Below are 10,765 nucleotides of genomic sequence, written 5' to 3'. Positions count from 1 at the left end.
TATAACGCCTGCCAGAAATGTGTAGCAATAAAATATCGTCCAATTCTCAAAATTAGCCTCGTTAAGTGCTCGATCATAACCCAAATGATGCTATTACATCTCGCCTTCACTTTACAAAACTACTATGAATTAAATTAAATTAAACCATACAAATATAATTCTCAATTTTAGTTATTATTGGGTTATGATAAAGATCAAATTTGTCCGATATATTTTACGGTAATCGTAAGAACCTAAGGTTATTAAATACAAAGTGCCTTGTTTGCTCATCTGTTAATAAAAAGCGGGGTCGCTTCTGCACCGCTTAACTCGAGTGAAATATAAAATTAGTAGCCGTTAGTCTCCATTATTGTATTATTCGGTCATTACTATATTAAGTAGATAGTGATTATCTTAGAGAATACTTGGATGATTTTTGAGTACTGTAATCACTATAGAGTTTACTAACGAGGATATATTGTCAGTTACCGTTCAGGTGTCTCTTCTTAACTGGGTGATTGTAGTTTACTTATTATTGACGACCTGTATAGCCGAGTGGTTAGCGATCCTACCTACTAAGCTAGAGGTCCCGGGTTCGAATCCCGGTAGGTGCAAGCATTTATATGATGAATATGGATGTTTGTTTCCGAGTCATGGATGTTTAAATGTATTTATGTATGTTTAAGTAAGTATATTGTATTAAATATATCATTGTCTTGTAACCCATAACACAGGCTACATATGCTTAACTTGGGGCAAGATAATTTGTGTAAAAAGTGTGTCAATATTATAATCTACGTCACAGCAATCACCCACAGAGAGTTCCGGAAATAAATAATGCACTTATTAACTGTAATTTCATTAGATATACATAACAGAATTACAAGTTGAATTTGACGATTATATCGGTTCTATTAAAGGAGATAACATATAGGATCACTTGGCGTTGTGTAGGGACGTGCGTTTATTGTGTTTCTTCAACATTTAAGAAGAGCTTTAGGACTTGATTCCTGCCGCCAAATCACGCATTTGCGCGACACGCCACACATTAGAATATAATATTTTTCTTTTACGAAATATGTGTTTCAATGATAGTATTGTTATAACTTTATTTGTTCATTACTTTGTCGCATTAGGTTAAACCTGTAATGATGGATGTAGTGTGGTTATAAAAAAATAAAAAAAAAATAAAAAAAAATCATCCCCACCATCTCGATGTGTGGTGTTCCTCCACATTGTGGTTTTCAAGAAACTTTGTTCCACGTACAACCAACCAATAACATTATAGAATAAACTCTATTGTACGGTATTTCTACATTACCTTGGTACCTTCCAAAACACGCATTCACCTTTCTAAAAGGCCGGCAACACTCCTGTGATTCCTCTGGTGTTGCAGGAGAATGTGGGCGTCGGTGAGCACTTAACATCAGGTGACCCGTTCGCTCGTTTGTCCAACTTTCCCATAAAAAAAGAAAATGTCAGTTGGGTACATAGCATGTGTTCGTAGTTTGTTTTGGAGACGCATCTCTTGACACCAGTTGTTGCGGATGTCCATGGGCGGTTGCCTCACCTCTCCCCATCCCGTGAGACTCTTGCCCGTTTACCCCCTCTTATATAAAAAAATAGTCGCGTAAAAGGACTTCGTGCCAAAATATTTCGATTCTGTCCATAAACGAGTTTTAAGGAAATCAAAACAAAAATACACAAGGATTGAGAACAGTAGACAGATCACGATTGAACTCGTCTTAATCTGATGATGCATTTGCTCCTGTCAATCTGTCTGTGGTTCAGCATGTCTGGTCCCGGCGCCCACGTGCTGAGTTTGTTGCAGCATTGAGCATTACTTAATACTTACTGCTTTTTGATGTCAACAGATGACGTATGGTAGGCGCTCCACTCAATTCTTGTAAGACAGGCAATGACGTTCTATACATATAGACGATGCACCTCACACAAAATCCAAGCCGAAATATGGCACATGCCACAAATGTCAATAGGCAGCAATGTAAATATTATTTCAGCTTCAACTGCGTATTTCGAATTTAGAACCCGATTTGGACAGTGACATCAGTGGAGTAGCAGTTAGGTATTTTTTAAGCCCAGACGAAACGGAGGGTTGCTATAAGTTTTACGTTCGTCAGTCTGTCCCTATTTTCCGATCAAGATCTCTTCAGTCGGACGTTATTTTCGTTTTTAATCCAAAATCACACTCATATTATAAAGGGGAAAGTTATGTTTATTTATTGGCTTGTGTTTATATTTGTTACCTCTTTACGTTCTAAAGGGATTTGAATTTTGAAACTAATACCAAATATAATATTTTTATTTACATAAAATAATTAGTTAAACTGGTTATTTAAATGTTAAATTCCTTGTCAATTTTTAAATGTGGTTAAATTCTAAAAAACTCCTTTAATGGTGAAATATAAATATGCTTATGCTTTCTAAATTTCTTCACATCTCTCTTGGCACCAACTGGCGCCAATTCTCTTTCATTATCTCGTGTACGGGAAAGCTGAAAAATATTAGCTCTTACAAATTTGCGATGTAAATAAGTATCAATATCACTCGGTTACGCTACTTCCGTGATAACGTGTAAATAGCACTTATATGTAAGTGTTCGCGTTCTTTTAAGCCGTTCACATTACACAAAATACAATATTTCTAAAAATTTATCACTAGGCCTTTAAATTTTTTTTAACAAAAAGCAATCCACTTAAAAACCCCATCTGAAAACAATAGATATAATATGCACTAAAAAGTATAAAAAATAATTGAATATTTTTATACAATCTAATTCTAGTTACGATTGTTGTTATTTTGGAATCGGTGTCCTCTCGCCGCGGCCCCGCTCTCGCCTCCTCACGTGGTGTGTGCGATTCAAGCAGATCTCACCTATAACTATGTATGTAGTTACAAACCTACCTTGGCTGACACCAACTCCAAAAATAACAATAATCGTTCTGAGGTAACAAATATAAAAAACATACCGGCGAATTGAGAACCTCCTCCTTTTTTGAAGTCGGTTGAAAATAGCGACTCTATTGTTTTTATTTCTGACTGTGTCCTTTCATCTATCCCATTCTGACAAGTGGGTCTTGTCTGGGGACCTGTCAATTATTGTACCATATTTAATGAAATAATATTCATTTTATTAAATTAATAACGCTTTTTGAATATCAATCTTATTTAAGTAAAATAGCCTTACCGATGATAAGTCACACCATCTTTTTTTTTTTGAGTCGTTAATATATTATCTAACCACTTTTTATAGCATACTTAGGCTTGTTGTTTGACACACTATTGACACAAGACTAAGGAAGCTTACATTGTCTTTAAGCACACTTTTGCCGTTCCGTTATCAGACTGCGAATGATATGTCCATATGTATAGAACGTCATTGAATATAGGCTATAACATCCCCATTAATATTATAAATGTGTATGTAAGCCTGTTTGTATCGCTTTCACGCCTAAAGCACCGAACCGATTATGAAAAAATTTAGTATAGGGATAAACTAGAGCTTGAAAAAGGACATAGGCTACCTTTTATTGCAAAAAAATAAATGGAGGGGTTGAAATAGGGAATGGCAGTTTATATGGAAAGTCGTCATTATCGAAGATAAAACCATGAAACTTTGTGTTTAGGTACTTGATAAGAAATAATTTCGAGAGTTTTTTAAATTATGACCTACATGAAATAGGAGATTAAAGTTCACAGGGAAATACTATTAAAGAGCTGTCCTTAATGACAAGGAATATCCGCTGTATCATAGAAGAGCGCTGCCAGCGAACAGAGCAGTTTGTATTCAAAGGCCACCAAAATTTGAAGGTCATGTTTGAATAAGCGTATTTTATGAAAACAAGGGATGAGACGAACAGGACGTTCAGCTAATGTTAATTCATACGCCCTGCCCATTACAATGCAGTGCCGCTCAGGATTCTTGAAAAACCCCAAAAATTCTGAGCGGTACAATTGCGCTCGTTACCTTGAGACATAAGATGTTAAGTCTCATTTGCCCAGTAATTTCACTAGCACGGCGCCCTTCAGACTGAAACACAGTAATGCTTACACATTCTGTTGTGGTACCCATAATCTAGCCGGCATCCCGTGCAAAGGAGCCTCCCACTGGTGAGTCAATTGATATTTCTAAGAGTAACTGAAATGTAAGTTGAACTGTAACTTGACGTGGGTGTAATGTATAAAGAATAGCGGTTAAATCATCTTTAGCCGTAGGTGTTTTACGAGTGGACAAACAGAATGCAATTATCAATCTTACAACATATCACGCACTAGAGAGACGTATTTTTTAGCCCCTTCATTCATAATAGTCCGCTAACTTAAAACAGCCGCTAAGGAGTGTTTTTTCTCATTCTGACTTAGGTCAAGGAGGTAGATGTTAGTAACCCCCTTATTCATAATAGTCTGCTAACTTAAAGCATTGCTAATTCTCACTCTGTCTTCTTCTATTGACCTAAGTCAGAATGAGAAAAAACACTCCTTAGCGGCTGTTTAAAGTTAGCGGTCTATTATGAATAAGGGGGTTAGTCTTTTGTGGGGTGTTGTATATGCTTTATTACAACAAGTACCCAGATAATGGTCAAAACAAATATATTACGAAATTCAAAAAACGTTTATGTTGTAAAGGTTACCTAATATAACATAAATGATACCACAGATTGGGAATAGAGTGACCGCCCTAAGGCTATCAAATAATAAATTTTACTGTACGATATTACATTGTAACCATACATTTATGAAAAAAAAATCGGCCCGCTGAGTTTCTTGCGCGCGTTCTTCTCAGGTTAGAAGTTAAAGTTAGAATAAAAAAAATTGACAAATAAAATTTGAAAACAAAATTCTATGAACGATGCGGAACTCGAACCCGCGACCTCTCACGTTCCGTGCGAGCGCTCTTTCCAACGAGTTCGAGTGACGATGAGTTGATAAAATCTTGAATGCTTTGTTCAACTGTCAGGTTGTGGCTATATTACAGTTGATAGCCTGCTCATCCCCAATATTTGCATATTTGAAAATTGATTTGAGATGTCGCTCTTTCAAATATAAATTTGCTGCATCGCGGGTTCGAGCCCGTATCGTCCATAAATTTTATTTTCAAATTAATTTATTTGTGTGTTTTTTTGTTTTATCTATTTGTGCTTATTAATCCCCGAAGTGAGGGTTATCACTTTAAAACATAATAAATTGTTTAAAAATATTTGAATTTGAATTTATTCGAAATGAGACCATTGGGGATGAAATGTCATGATAGGGTTTAACTGTCATTATGCGTTCAAACGCCCATTTAGATCTAGATGAAACAATAAAAGAAAATTATAATAATTAAATAATCTTTAGCAAATAAATACGCCATATCCTAAGGCATTCCAAATACTTCGGCTACAATAATTACCAAAGATGATATGAATACAAAAGTCTATCATTAAAGTCAAGGATAAATTCCTGCAGTGAATGCTTCATTAGTTTTTCGTGGCTGTGAATAAATCGTTATGTATTACTTGTACTTATTAAGCCTGACCTCATAAGGATGCGAAATTAAAAATGTTGAATCACATATCGTGAATCAGATTTAAATTGACAAGTTGTTTATCTATCCTTCCGAAATTGGCAAGTACCCCCGCGCCGCGGTATGCCTAAGGGCTTGTACACAAAACTGCGATGCGACGTCGCATCGCAAAAATCTGCGAGCTAAAAATCTACGCAACGCAAGAACTTGCGAATTGATTCGCATCGCGCATTCCTGCGATGGATAAATGGATGAACATAAAATCTTCTTTGTTTCTTTTTCCTGTATCTCCTAAGCAATAATAAAAGTGCACACTTCTTTTTACGATCCATGTCACGACCTAGTTTTCAATTCAAAATACGTTTAGTACGGTTAACGGTCGTCGAAGGAATGGTCACCCTGGGAGACACCTTGCCGCACGAAATCGCATCGCAGCAATTCGTGTCGTAATTTTCTGCGTTGTGAATTCGCATCGCGTCGCATCGCAGTTTTGTGTACAAACCCTTAGATCGATGTAATTTTAGCGCGCGCGGAGCGGTCTGTGAATGCGTATTATTTTACGTGTAATCAATATATAGCTTATAATTAGAATGATTTGAGTGAATGCGAAAGAGGTCACTCGTCGAATCCAACTCGGATGGGCAGCGTTCGGGAAGCTCCGTAAAATCTTCTCGTCCCAAATACCACAACGTCTGAAGACGAAGGTTTTCAACCAGTGTGTATTACCAGTGATGACTTACGGTACGCAGACGTGGTCGCTTACTATGGGCCTTATGATAAAGCTCAGAGGGAAATGGTGAGGGCAATCGAATCAAAAATTCGTAGGAGAACCAAAGTTACCGATATAGCTCAAATGATTGCGTAGCTGAAATGGCAGTAGGCTGGACACATAGGTCGACGGCCAGATGGCTGGTGAATGGCGACCACGTAAGTAGGCCCTACAAGATGTACCGACGATCTGGTCAAGATCGCCGGAATACGTTGGATGAGGGCACCGAAGAACCGATCGTCGTGGAAATCTTTGGGGGAGGCCGTGGACCTCCGTTGACTTATGATGATGATAATGATGATGAGACAAAAAGCTATTGAAACAAACTCTAAGACCATGTAAAATAATCTTATAAACAAAATAAGGGTCAGAAGTTGGTCGGGGCGTAGTCTGCCATACGGCACTTTCGATTTTGGTGTATCTGAAAAATTTGGCGCCCTGGGGCACTTGTAGATTTCGGAAGGCTAGTAACAAAATTATCGCACAATATTTGCGCACAAGGAATAACTGTAATCAGAATCAATCTGGCTGGGTAAAATTGATTGTTTTTTTTCTAAACGGTTTCAAAATTCAAAGGTAATAAATTTTATTCAAACAGGCCTAAACTAAACGCTTTTGAATCATCATTATAAATATTTAATTTAAAGTAAGTACTCTGACGTGAACCTCTACTTTATCTGAACATTGTATGGTATATTATGTGCGGATAAAGTATAGGTCGCGAGAAGAACACACAAGAAACTCAAAAGATGCTCATTTAAATCAAAGAGTATTTGACAATAGCTGTGTAGTATTACACAATAAATTATTTTGGAAGGAGTTTGCAATACATTTCGAGTTTATAATTATTAGTATAATATTTAAAGTTTTAACTACGTTATAGGTCATCATCATCAGCCGGAAGACGTCCACTGCTGGACAAAGGCCTCCCACAAAGATTTCCACGGCGATCGGTCCTGATATCGGTCGACGATAGTTCATGACATAGAAAAAAATTACGGATCGCTCGACGCGGCACAATATTCTATAGATAAATGAGACATCTCCTCTCCTCTCCGCTTGATCCATTTCCACCGAAGCTTAGTGGAGAGGAGATGTGGAAATAACGAAATCTGATTGGTTATCAAAATACATCTCCTCTCCTCTCCGCTTTTGTGGATACCGGGCCTGAATCACTGTCTATGCCACTGAAAAAAAACTGGCTTTCAATGACTATAAGATCCTCGTTGATACAACTAAATTTGCATTTTAATTCAAAACATTTTAGATGGTTATTATATTCTGGATTATTGTTCTTCTGTTTCGATAAGATATCATAATATCCTTGTTTACATCCTTCTAATTTATATCACCTACCATCACTTCACATCACTACCACACAATACAGTTAATGATAGTAATCGGATTCTGGCACATTGACAGCACCAGGGATGATGGAGATCAAACTGTCAGCAACGTGCGGCTTGTGTGAGGAACGAACTAAGATCAAGGCAACTGGCCGGCGCAAAACATTGCTCAAACTGGATTAGTACTGGAAGGAGCCCATATATTGATACATTATGTCAATCATATCATGCCAACTGAAGGAAAAAGGTGTTCAAATATTTTTATTCCAAATAGGATTTAAACTCACTTATTGAAGGTCAAAAACTATTACACATTCGAAAAAGTATGCCTCAGATCTGAGAAGAATGGGTGCAAGAAACTCAGCGGGCTTCTTTATTTTATAAAATTTCGTTACAATGTATTCGTTACAATAGCTATAGAGCGGTCACTCAAATCCCAATCTGTGGTATCTTTAAGAAAGTTATTTAACCAGGTAACCAGGGCATATAACATAAACTAAGTGAAGCTTTGCAAGCGCAATATGAACAATCCGAATGCTCCCAACAAGATCTGACTGTCTGTTCATACAGTGTTAATGCTTAAACTAGGCGTACACTACATAATCAGGTTTGGGTGGAGAACGGCCTAGGTCAGGAATACGAAGTAGGTACCTACAAGAGAGCATGTATGAAATGTCTTGTGTAGTGGATGACACCAATAAGAACACCAAGATCGTGGCAAATGGATATCTGAAATCTCTTGTATTTTAAATAATCTTTTAGATTGTACGTGTGCTAGAATATAATATCATTAACTCGGGGTATTAACTTCTTAACTAATGGATGAGGGTGATTACAGCCCTGCTTGCCTATATATAGCAAACTTCTTGAAACAAATTATTTCGTAGTTGGTTCTGACTTGTTAATAATGAAGGCACACATAGTTAATTTCTCTTAAATTAAGGAATTAATTGTAATGGGCTATGGAAATCACTTGCCCTACGAACAAAGTATCTTGTACATGACAAATTTAATTTATCACATTAATTGAATTTTATATTTACAATCAATGACGTTCTATACATACACCCCCTTGTTCATAATGGTCCGCTAACTTTAAACAGCCGCTTAGGAGTGTTTTTTCTCATTCTGACTTAGGTCAATAGAAGAAGACAGAGTGAGAATTAGCAATGCTTTAAGTTAGCAGACTATTATGAGTAAGGTGGACAATATTTACCTAATAATTATTAGAATACTATACATAGTACCGAAATATACATAAATATAAAATAATTTGCACTCAATCAATAATAAAATGTCGATATTCATTTGATTTACATTCCAAACTAAAAAAAAAAATATTTGAAACGCTAAGAGAACCTCCACACAGAACAATCGAAAAATATTATGTTATATTATAAGAAATTGCATATCCAGCTGATTATATCCGTGAAATATTATTAAATTTAGTTGAAGATGTCAGAATCAAAAGAGATCACGATTAATGCCGACCTTCAAATTCCTTTTGCTCTTTGACGCCTTCACGACAACCTTCACCTCACTGTGAATGTCCACCACCACGATCTCATTACATTCACTCCAGTTTCTTAAAGAAAAAGTGTGTGTGTGTACTTATGTATGCACGCAAGAAGTTATACTTCTTTGGCCTAACGAAGCTAAAATCATTAAAATTATTTATTACTCGTGCTATTCTACGTTTTCAAAAAGAACAATTATGTAAAAATCGTGCAAAGATGGCTTTGACAATTTATTATTAAATAATGAATACGGTTGTATGGGCTTGAACCCTTTGCCTATAATAATAATGGACGAAGAAACCAAAAAAATAACGAATGACGCAAACGTCAGAAAATTTTAGGAACCAACCTCAACCTGTGACGTTTGTGCGCGCGCATCCTAAAATTTTACTCTCATCATTTTTTCATAACGCGACTAAAAAAGTATAACTTCAATAAAAATTATTCACTCTTGCAAAATAAATACCACAACCACAACTTTTTAATAGTCTACCTTCATCTCTCAAAAAGATTAAGTCGTTAAAAACATTTAAACGTGAGTTATCACTTATTATTTGTTTCAAAGTTTTTATAAAACACATGTCTGAAATAGTTTGTAATGTCACAGTGACCTGTAAAAGTGTATAATTATTATTTTTTTTGTGGAAGAATAAGTACTAACTGTAATAACTTAATAAGTATGAACTGAACATGTAAAGAACGGCGGATAAATTATTACATCATTTTATGTTCTGTAGGTGACAATATTATGTTTTTAATGAGAAATAAATATCTTTAAACCTAAATACCTACAAAATTCTTTTTAATGTTAAAGTCAATACTATAGGAAAAAATAGCGCTCGCTAAGAGATGAGACGGCACCATTAGTAGAGTAGGTCTTCCAGTATTTTTTATGCTCTTACCATTTCATAAGTATGTTATTGCTACAGATAACCAAAATCTAGTCCCAGGATAACTCAGGTACGGCCGAGGATATCGCGGGTAGGAGGGGGACGCCGATCTCTTTCATGTACCTACCGCACCTCATCTACCCGTCTCGTCGCTATTGGGTTTAGATTTAAATTTAAAATATTAATTTGAAGAACACAAATCTTATATTTATATTTACAATACTATGATTACATTAAATTAAAACTATCATTACGGGGAAGTGTACCAAGAATACTGACTTTCCACGTTGGATAGCTAGATTGATCGGTTGGCCGAAATAGCTGCCAGCGCTTGTTTCCAGTAGCCCTATTGTAGCCCTATTTCCAGTAGCTTTCTCTTAATTTGAAGTAGGTAATTGTGCTGTATGTTTTTATCAAAACTATATACCTATGTATATATCTTAATATATATATATATATAAATTACGTGACACGTTGTTTGTCAGCGATGGACTCCTAACCTAATGAACGGATTTTAATTGGGATTACTTTATTGAGTGCAGTTTAGTCCAAAATTGAGAGATAGGATAGGTTTTATTTAGATTTGGGACCCATAATTATTTTTATTTTCAGTATTTGTTTTGTATGGCAAATTTTCTGTGAGAGAATTTAGTGACGCACGGTTTGACAGTTCCACTGTGAAACAATTTCACTATAAGAACAGGGAACATTTTTTACGAAAAAATTCGTGATGTTTT

The sequence above is a fragment of the Leptidea sinapis genome, chromosome 32, assembly GCF_905404315.1.
Source record: "Leptidea sinapis chromosome 32, ilLepSina1.1, whole genome shotgun sequence".
Classification (NCBI taxonomy): Eukaryota; Metazoa; Arthropoda; class Insecta; order Lepidoptera; family Pieridae; genus Leptidea; species Leptidea sinapis.
This window is presented reverse-complemented; position numbering follows the sequence as displayed.